Source organism: Protopterus annectens, chromosome 8.part0 (genome assembly GCF_019279795.1).
Source record: "Protopterus annectens isolate FY-2018-M chromosome 8.part0, PAN1.0, whole genome shotgun sequence".
NCBI classification, from domain to species: domain Eukaryota; kingdom Metazoa; phylum Chordata; order Ceratodontiformes; family Protopteridae; genus Protopterus; species Protopterus annectens.
In genome coordinates, this window is record NC_056741.1 from 689,802,768 (window position 1) to 689,814,867 (window position 12,100).

Below are 12,100 nucleotides of genomic sequence, written 5' to 3' on the forward strand. Positions count from 1 at the left end.
AAGTAATAACAGCACTAATGAAAATTAAGTCAGGAAAAGCAGCAGGCTAGGTGAGGTATAGGTGGGTATGATCAAGATGTTCGACTGGCAGTTAGCACAGAGAATGAAGGCTATGGACTGTTTAACATGCTACTTCCTGTGTTATAGGGTTTGATTCCCTCAGCCATCATTTGCCTACTGTGTGTCCTTGAGAGCAAGTCACTTAAGCAAGGAGTGCTTTGCAGTAATTGTGAATTTGGGCTAGGCTCATTAATGATCTCCTGGACTGCATGTCTTGTACTACCTGTAAATCTAATTAGTGGTTAAATAGCTTCTGAGGGTAAGCATAGCAATATGGAGAGAAAGCCAAATCACAGATGACTGGAAGGTAGGCATTTTATGCCATTGTATAAGAACAAAGGGGACATTCACAACTGTGAATCAAACTCCAATCACACTACATGAAAGCACTGAAGAGAGTGATTGATAAATGTATGCAGAGTGTAGTAGAAAGCTAGATGTGAGAGGAATAGTTCAGATTCAGATCAAGATGGAGCACAGCTGTCCTGCTGTTAGAAATGAGGCAGAGAGTGTAAAAGAAGACAGAGTTGAGGAAAGAGTACAACTGAGCATTCCTAGACTTGGAATAAGCATAAGAAAGCTGATTTGGGCAGTCATGCTATGGTCTGAAGCTGCAGTTACATTGTTTGAATTAATGTAAACTATGTACAATTAATTACACAGTGGCAAAAGTACGAACAGTGTTGTGGTTCATCAGAGTTCAACTCTGAGCCTACTATTGTTCATATTGGTGATGGACTACAATAGCAAACAGACTGAAGGAAACAGATCAACAAAGCTGCTCTATGCAGAGGATGTATCATTATAAGCACACTCTGACCAGGAACTTCAGCAAATAAAAGAGAACTGAAATGGAAAACTGAAGGTGCATGGGATGAAACTGAGTACAGAGAAGATAGTTGTCAGAGCAGCAAATTGGGAAATCAGAAAAAGCTGAAAACTAAGATGGAAGGGAAAATAGTGGAACAGGCTAACAGCTTCAAGTATCTATTAGCAGTGGTTGAGGAGAAAGCAAATTTGAATGGGGAAGTCAAACAAAGAGTCAGTGGGATTCCAGCCAACTGGACAGTGAGTCAGGGTTAGTGTGTCAGATATTCTATGTGTATGTTGACTTTGTGGAGCACATGCTGGGATAGTATAAGGTTGGGTCTATATTATATAAGTGAACATACTAAATTGCAAATGCTATATAATCAACCCACTAACACCGGAAAAACAAAATGTCGAACAAACAGATCAGTGATTTTGATCCATTACAAAAAAAAAAACGAAAAAAAAAAATAAAAGGGGTCACGCATTTTCCGACATGCCTGGGGTGTGTGCCCCACACCATCCCTAATAAAATATACCAACTCTGAGATCACACCTCAGTGGAGAAAATGGCAAAGTCCCAAAAACGGCCCAATATTTTTTTTTTCCTAGGAAAAAAATTGCTGTTCCATACTTTTGAGATTTTGCCATTTCAGGTAAGTTGGTTCGATTAAGCAGCGTTCACAATTTAGTGCATTCACTGACTTAATAGGGACCCTATAAGGTTTACTATCAAAATTCTGACAATCTTTTGTTTGAGTAATGACTTACTCAAACCGAATGAACAGAAATTAATACATTGTTTCCTTACACCAAGAAACGCGGTAATGTTGATAAGTTGAATTCAACATTATCGACATTACCCAACTTTCCTTCATGTACAGAGATGTCCTACAAACATTTTGCTAATTATATATTCCAAGTCCAAGATCACATTACAGTGAGGAAAAAGGTAATTTTCCCAATCTCCACTGTAGTGCGATCTCCAATCCAGTTGTAAACAGTTGTAAAATACACTGAACCCAACAGGGTAACCACTAGAAATTAAAAAACAAAAACAACACAAAATTCACGGACTGCATCAAGCCACTTTAATGAAGAGCTAAAAGGCTCCAAAATACTACATTAGTTTTGATGGTGAAAGCGCTTAGTATTTTGGAGCATTTTAGCTCTTCATTAAAGCGGCTTGGTGCAGTCCATGAATTTTGTGTTGTTTTTTGTTTTTTCATTTCCAGTTGTAAACAGTGATGCTTGAATACAAGCTATGTCTCGACATTTCAGAGGTGATGAAAATTCTGCTCGGGATTTTAAACTTTTGCACATATACCCCCGACCATATGGCCGATGATAAGGTAAGTGTCAAACATTTGATAGTAGACCATAGTATAATGTCCATTGAGCAAGATAGAACCCTAGTGTTAGCTTGCCAACATAGTGATTGATGACAATGGCATCACTCATTCTGGTAAGCAGTTCTGATGATTAAGTTATGGGTGGCAGATGTCATGGACAGAGAGAGAGAGAGAGAGAACCAGGCATGCGCTTCTTGTTCTCATGCTGTAAGGTAACTCGGGGTACGTGCTTGCTGACTCATTTAAGGTGGCAGTGGACTGAAGGTGCAGGTGGTAGGATGTCAAAAAAGGCAGGAATGATTCTGTTAATGAAATACATATGCCATGTATGTCAATACACTCTACAGCTGCACGTGGATGTGTACCATATGTATGTACTAATGTGTTCTATTTTTCTCATGCTTTTGATGTTACAGCTGTGGTAGAGATGGGGAAGCACTTTGTGACACCTTTAGTGCTGGATCAGTGGTCACTAGATCTGCCTCACAGCAGGGGTGGGTGGCATAGGTCTCTCTGCTGAAAGCAACCTGGACTGATCACTAAAAGCCTACAAGCTGTTTAGTAGCAGTAAATGACAGACAACAGTGTCCAGTTTGCAGTCATCAGCAAACTTAGTCAACCATACTTCTAGGATATTGTCTTAGGTGTTTGCAAAATAAATGCCAAAGCGAACTGATCCCTGTGCCACCCCATTAATGACAACTTTACATTCAGAGAGGGAGCCAGCAATTTTCAAAATGTGGGATCTGTTGTATAGCCAATTCCAGGAGGCAATGTAGAGGTTTACATTAAGTTTGTCTAGTTTTTCAATAACACTAGCACAGGAGATAGTGTTAGAAGCCTTGACTGGGTTTAAATAAGCAGAGTGCACAGAATGGCCACTGTCCACAGCCCCAGTAACTTTTCCAAAGAAGCTTACTAGGTTCAGGAGACTTACCCTTTCTTTCACAAAACTAAAGTGATTGATCAGAATCTAGATAAGTTAGGCTGCCTATGTCTGCATAAATGAGTTCTAATATGTTCCATGGCTTTTCATATATATTTAGTAGGACTAATGGGTCTATAATTACCTGGGTCCGTGGAAGGGCCACCCTTGAATAGGGGAGTCACAGTGACTGTTCTAAGGATATCAGGAGCAAACCCTTAGGCTTACATTAAACAGTTTAAGTAGAGGCTCAGACAGTGCATACTTAATGATAAAAATGAAGCCAGGTATATTGTCTGCTCCCACAGAAGTATTATTTTTACCCTTTGACAGGGATTCTGAGACTTTTTTCCCCAACGTATTTTCAGGGGAAACTACATTTTCAGTCAGTAGGAGAGGGAAAGTTGGCACTGAATTTGTCTGCTAAGGTACTAGCTATATCTTTGGGACCAGAATGGGTGATATTATCATTTATGAACTCAGTGCATTTATTGATAAAATTTAGGTTAGATCTATTAAATCACGTATTCATTGATCAAAAATTCAAAGGCTTTTTAGTCAGGTAGGATATATCCTTTGGGGAAAGATTTGGAGACTACCAGTGTAATTATGGTGAGTTACCCTTCCAGCATGTGATATATAAAATATCTTGAGCAGACTGACATTTACATGCTAGAATTCTACATAAAGTTGTCATTTAGATGGATATTGGCATCATGCATGGTGAAAGCAGAATCTCATTCAAGTCATTGGCAACAGCAGATAATTTTAACAGCATTTCTGATGATGAATAATGCAAAACATTATTGGACTACATGTGGATAATAATAAACTATTTTGTGTTATCAGTATCAGATTCTTGAATTCATTCAGAAAACTGAATAGCATTTCAAAGTGTGATAACTATGTCATGACCAGAACTGATTAGCTAACAGAGAACTTTGGAAAAGCAAGGTACTTAACAGCACTGGGCTTGGCAATGGTTATTGGAAAATACTGCTTTTCCATTTGCTAAAAAAGACTGCCTTATCAGTAAATAATGCTGCCATTTGGCTTACTTGGAGTTCCAGCTCCTTTCAGACACTAATGGATAAAACAGTGAAGCCTCACTCAAGATTTGCTTCTGCATGTCTAGATGATGTGGGCATTCATTCAGAGGATTGTGAGTGTCTCATACCAAAAGTGCAGGCTACGTTAGAATTTATATCACAGACTAGCTTGACTGTTAATGCTAAACAAAGTAAACTGGTCATGATGGAAGCCAGATGTTTACTATACCTTTATTTTATTTGTAAATGTTTTTTGGGAAAGAGCACTGATCTCAATGGACCCTGTTCAGACTTAACCCTGGACCAGTGCCTGGTTATATGACTTGCTCAAATTCACATACTCAGAGCTGGATCAAAATCAAATGGGGCCCTAGGCAGGTTAATGGATCAGGGCCCTTCCCATACACAGCCCCCCAGCTATTCCAGTGTCCCACTATATGGCTATTTCTCCCCAGTTACCATAAACACTGTTCAAAACTCTCAGTGCGCATACTGTTTTCTGATTTACTTCTACAATGATTGCAGGTATTTGGATTTAGTTTAAAACTTTTATTTAAAATTTTATAACACAAACACTGATAGGCATTTGCTAAACAAAGCAATACAGTCTCACAATGAAAACAGACATAGCATTAAAACATTTCTACCCTTGAAACTCACATTCACTGAAACAGCATTGAAACCCACATTAAAAAAAAAAAAAACATCTGGCCAACAGTGGACAAAGTTTACCTTTGGGCTGTTTTCAAACCATAGGCCCCTTGCACACATTTTTGCACCATGCAAACATGCAAGAGTACTTTGATTCACCTTCTTGGCTGTATTAAATTATATCCCTTGTATAATACAGCACCACTTGTTACAGCATGTTTATAGTTTTGAACATTTTATCAGTAAGCAATGAAACAAAACATATGAAACAATAATTAAAAAACTATTATTATTTATTTTTAAAGAACATGTATATATATATATTTTTTTTTTTAAATATATGTGTTTTTCTAAATACATATAATTTGTTTTTTCAATACAAGTGGAAAGTGATGATCTAATTAACATTAATTGTTTAAGTGTTGGAATGGGAGTGTCTTGTTAAATGTATTTAAGGTTAGCTATTATTCAGTGTTGAAGTTTTACTCTGTAAAGGCAAGTTTTGCTGAGGCGCTAGAGAAATTTACTTGTATTTCATTTTACTTCTGAGTTGGATTAAATATTTATCCAGACGTGCATTGGAGTCCCTCTTCTGTGGTATTATTATATCAAGAGTTTGAATCTTTTTGGTGGTTTTTGCAATAATTAAAAAACTGCCCATTTTAGAACATTTCAACCATAAAAGGCTACTTAAACTTCTGTCATTACAATCTAACAATATCAGTCAATATGCACAATCTCTCCAGATTGCAGAAGTAAAAGTCATCTGAATAATTTCACATTAAAAAGATCTGTAACTAATGAAGAGGTTGCTGCTAGCAAACAACTTTATATTTCAGTGTTTCATCTACAAATTCGGTGTTTGGTGCCCTTGAAGAATAAATTGCCTATGCCACATTAAAAAATGGTATGCTGGTAATACTGCAATATGGAATGGATGGCAAATTGAAAGCAGGTTCATAGTTAATAGACATCTCATCCAAAGGAGGACAGGCTCAGGACTAGAGCACCCCACCCCCCCTTAAAATACAACACAGTATCAGCAATGCATTTAAATGCTGTGGGAGTAGAACCCAAAGCCTTCTGCAGCAAGATCAAGCATGCCACCTCTTGTGCTACTAACACTGCTTTTAAACTCTCTACAACAATAGTGATACAATTTGCTAAACAAAACAGTTGTGCATTGTAAACAGACTTGGCATGAGAAGCAGTAAACATCTCTTTCCTTGAAGCTCACAATTCCTTGAAAATGCACTTGAAACCATTCCTTGAAAAATGCAGCTTGGTGGTTGGGGTAGACGATTCAGGCTTTTGTTTCCTGTAACTAAGATACAGGGTTTGAGCTTAAGCAAATTACTAATAGCCTGGTTTCCCTAACTAGGGCATTTCACTCTCACACACACAGAAATCACAACCTGTTAGTGCAAGAAATTTTTGAAAGCCCAAAAGAAATAGGAACAGATTATAAATATTGCTCGCGTGAACTCAGAAAATTGCTAGAATAACAGGATGTGTGTACATTTTTCTAAAGATATGAAGTCTGAGCCTCAAATGTCTGTCATTATTTATTAATAGCAATCCTTTTTTATGAGGAACAGAACAAAAATATGGGGCAAAAATCTAGACAGTTGAGAGGTGTATACCTCTTACATACAGACTCCTACTTCCCTCTTACACACACACCTCGCTCTTTCCCTCTTACACACATGCACAACTACCCATAGCTTTCAACCAGTCAGGAACAAATTCCAACAGAATCAGGGACAAATCCAGAAATAGTCAGGGACACTTTTCATATATTACTTGAGAAATTGACAAAATAACAGAACATGAGTGAATATATATTTTCTAAACCAAAAGAAGTATGTAACTCTAATTATTGCCATTTATTTATTTATTAACTGTCATTAATCTTTTCACCAAAGAAAGGTCACCACTTTTAGGTGGGATTAAGAGAGACAGAGCTAAAAATTCAGTCAAAACACACATACTCACACACACACACACACACACACACACACACACACACACACACACACACACACACACACACACACACACACACGCACCCCTACCTCCCTCTTACACATACACACACACACACACACACACACACACACACACACACACACACACACACACACACACACAGCATACCTTTCAATCTCTTTGAACAAAAAATCTGAACAACGCCAAAAATAATTGTGGGGGGGGGCAAAGCCCCAAAACTAGGGACAAACTTTAAATATTGCTCTCACAAGCTTATACAGTTGCTAGAATAAAAGGTATTGGGTTATTCTTCAGAAAATGCATGTTACTGTCTAATGCAAACCCCATTCTTCTATTAACTTTTGAAACAAATATGGTTATCATTTAAATATATAGCTGATTTTCCCCTGTAGCCTATGCTGTGTTTGGCTTTGCTCCTGACTACTTAGCTAACAAGTAGAGAGAGATATACACCTCACTTTCAGGGAGGCAGCTATTTTTCCTAAAACTGGAAAATGCAGTCCTAGCATCAGATAAATGCAAACTTGTTTTTTATGAAGGATAAATATCAGAAAATGTCTTAAAAAATGTTAAAATACTTTCGACTTTCTGCTACTCTTATGCCCTGTGCCCCCATCTGTTTTTTTTTTTTTGGGGGGGGGGTGGAACCCTTTGAGGAGGATTCCTTTTTTCATGCTTCTTCTTATATATGGCATATAGAAAATTGTTCACTGTTCATGGTAGAACTGTGAAACCCCTTTCTATAATTCAGAATATAAACTGGCAGCTCTGCAAATAGGCTAAACAGCAGCAAAGTGCACGAAGATTATCATTATACAGAATGTATTTTAAAGAAATTGCTGACTATATATTGGCAGTCTGTGTGGATGTTAGTTTTACAAATGATGGTCTAATGCACAGCTACAAATGAATGAACTCCAGGCATCTTTGCCAGTTTCAGAAAGATAAACCATTCCAGTATTGCACATTGCAAAGTTTTAATATAAGACTACTGGAGAAAAACTGACTTTCCTTTAAGACAGAGTTACCACAGTGTATATATATATATATATATATATATATATATATATATATATATATATATATATATATATATATATATGTACAGCTAACCTGTCTAATCCATTCTGACATTCCATATTGTTCCATACGTCACCCATAAACTGACACATACAGGGACTGGAAGGTTTATGATGGATCAGTTCACCTTACAGATCATTGTTGATTCCTACAATATCCCTTTGCATAACTGTCTTTGATGTATACTTAAGCTTATGGCTGGAACCAGAGACTATTTATTACAGTGCTAAACGTACTATTCAATTCATCCAGAATAGGGCTTTGTGATAGAAAGTTAAGCTTACCTGTTGAGGAATATGCAGCTAGTGTGTGCAGTGATATATAAGTGCAGTATTTGCCACAGAAGAAAGATCTAACTATTGCTATAATTAGACTGTTTACTTACATCTGCACTACTGTACTGTGATTAATACTCTAAACTGTTTATTTTGTGGTTGTTAAACCTATGGCATTTCACAGTTGCCTACTGTTCTCTAAACTGTATTTTAAGTTTTTGGGTGTTAAAGCTGTGGAACTTTACAACTGCTCACTGTTCTTTACCATCTTTTACTGTCTTTTTTTTCTCAGCCCCAATCCAGATGTGTGTCATAGCATTTGTGGAACCTATCCTGTGGCAAATAACACCACTAACATAAATAACTAAAGCCAGCCGGAATCCCAACTATCCTGAAGATCATTACATAACTTAAATGTATGTCTCATTATAATACAAAAGGCATTACTAGATTGTTTTATTTTTTTATTTTGCTGTAATCCTAAATGCACTGAACATAACTGCATGAGCCAGAAGCAGAGATTTCAGTTCTCACCCCCCATTGAGAAACATCTTGGTTTCTAACCTTCCAGTTTGTAAAACACTCCACTCTAAGCTACAATACTAGCCCTTAAAGTCTCTAAAGAAACATTTAGTCATCAGTTCTTTTTTGTCTGAGATATTACCCCACTACCCTTCCAGTCTGTCTCTCAGAGTCAAAAATAGCTGACTCATTCACTTACAGCCCTCAGACAAGACAATTTTTTAGGGCACCCAAATGATCAAATTAAAAGGGGTCTCACTACTTTAAAAAAAAAACATTACTAACAAAAGAAGGGCTAACATCATAGTTATTACTTCAGAGCAAGTGGTAGTTTATATTGTAATCATACATACCTTGCTCAGCTCATCCCACTCTGCTTGCCCTACAGGCTCACCCCACTCCCCTACCCTGCCCCCATTTCCCACATGCCCCCACTACTCTTACATTTACACCTACATAACCCCTCCAACCCTCCAATCACAACACTTCACACACCCAACAACCACGCTATAACTGAAATTAGTTAATCAAAACCTACAATTAATCTCTAGTACATAACCCCACATTAAACAAAAACACATACCAACTTACCCTACATCCACAGATAGTACAATATGTTACTTTATCAAATTCCAACCCTCTTACTTCTACTAATAGCTGCACAGCTCACATCATATACTGCATATCTTGACACACATGACAACATCAAACCCCCCACAACAACCTACCCACCAAAACAAACAGAAACCTCCATTATCATTGCTGCTAACATCTTTAATATTGGACCACCTCCTGTTACAAACTGTACCTTGTCCCCCTCAAAACATAATCACCTACATCACTGACGTATAATAAAGCATTACAAAGATACATAAAAGTAATAGTTAACATTGCATCACAGGTAATTCTTAGTGGAGATGTACATTCCCAGTCCTGGCTCCACAACAAAACATATCAACCTACCATCAACCCCACTAAAAATCACCAGAAAAAAACTCCAGTCTCCTAATATTAAATATAAACCTTACAAGTATTCTCAACAAGACCAGTGAACTCCACGCCACCCTCTCATACTACTCACCTGATATGGTTGTCTTAACAGAAACATGGCTTAAATCAGAGATCAACAACAATGAGATAACACACCTTGGCTATAACATACATAGACCAGACTGGATAGGAAAAACAACTGGAGGTGTAGCCATACTATACAAAAATAATCTAATCCTCAAAGCTATAGACATAAGCATCCCAGATGTCACTAATGCAGAAATACTATTAACAAAACTTAATTCCAAAAAGCAAATAAACATAGTTTGTGTCTACATCCCACCAGGGAATAATATACCTGCCCTAGAGCATATCCTACAATGGGCAAATAAGCCCCTTCCCCAAGAAACAATTATACTTGGAAACTTTAATATTGATTGGTATCCCTGTAACTCAAACACACCCACAAACCACATTTCTCTGTACGGCCTTTCCCAACTAATCCAACACACTATGAGGACAGACAAAACAACAACAAAAATAATCAATCCTAGATTGGATGCTCACCAATCAACCCAACCTCTCTCAACTCACAGGCTGTCTTCATGACAGCCTTAGTGACCACCACCCCCCCTTTCTACTCTGGCAGCAAATAAACTCTTCCTAAACCTTGTTATATCAGCAAATAAGTAATAAAAAATGTAATCCCCAAGAGTTCATATACACAGTCAAGTGCTGCAGATGGGCACCTCTCAAATACCTCCCATTAGACAAGGCAGTGGAGTCACTTAACTCCACCTTCCTTAGCATACTAAATAAGCTTGCCCCACCTAGAACAATTCGGATAAAACCCAACTACATCCCATGGCTAAACAAAAAAACAAGAACTCTACTAAAAGCAAGAGACAAAGCCTGGGACAATTGGCACCATAACAAATCACTAACCAGTCATCAGAAATACCTAGAACTAAGAAATTCTTCCAAAAAATATATAAGACAAGACAAAAAAAATATTTTGCTAAAATACAACTAGAACACCAAGGAAACACACAAAAGTTCTGGTCAGCAATCAAGAAAATCCTTCAGCCTGATCAAATCACTACCCCCTCTCCAAACACCAACAACATCATAGATGACATACCCACACAGTTTAACAAAATTTTCACCAATTCTATACTCAGACCAACAAACACTAGCCACCGCCCCCTACTTCTCTCTCTCCAACACAAAACAATAACTTCTCTCTACAACCTATTCCTACTGCCAACATAAAAAAACACTTCAAAAATTCAAACCGACAACCTTAGCTGCAGGCAACCTACCTGCAGACTGTCTCAAAGTTGCAGCTGCAATACTCTACTGTCTTCAGGAAATAATACAGCAAACCTTCTCCAAAGCAGAAACCTGGCTAAGCAATGCCCAGTTAATACTCAATCCCAACAAAACAAAACTCATCCTGTTTCACCATACAAGATACCCAGACCCCTCTTCAGCATTCAAAATCATCTCAGTAAACAATATCATCATTGCCCCAGTCTCCCACACCAAACTCCTGGGAGTAGTAATAGACCAAAACATGAACTTTGATCTCCACATAAATCAAACAATCAAAAAAGTCTACAAAAATGGATTGCCTGTGCAGGAACAAACTTTTCCTCACAGACAAATCCAAAATTTCCATTGCTAGTACCCACCTTCTCTCCACACTCCTATATGCATCTGCCATCCTTGCTAATCTCAAGAAAACTTACATAAACAAACTAGATAGCTGCTATAATAAAATAGCAAAGTTCACTACAGATGCCAGCTACAGATTCCATCACTGTTACACTCACAAAGAACTCTCATGGTTAGAATTCCCCAACCTACTAATTTTTAACCAGCTCACCATGGTCCACCAAATACTCAACCAAACTGAAAAAACACCCACTTTCAAAGGCCTGCTTACTCACTATTCTAATAACCAGACCCAGCACTCCAGTAACAAAACCTAGTAAACATCAGTAAAAGTAGCAATAATGCTGGTGACTCACTATACTCAAACAATATCACCAAAATCTGGAACTCCCTACCCATTGATATTAGATCCACCTCCAGCACCGCCAAGTTTAAGAAACTACTAAAAGATCACCTAACATCTATCCGGCTCTGCTCATGAACTAACCCTGGATAACTTTCCCACACTCAGATATAATCTCTAACTACACTTCTATCCACTCTAGAACTCCTGTAACCTCCTTCTCCCTTACGTATATCCCCTTGTCTTCCACATAGTTATAAACCGTATTCTGTCAGATGGCATACTAAATGTACTGAAGAGGCTTAAGAAATTCTAAGACATGCTGTACTGTATTTGTACTTTATTTATGTGTTAAT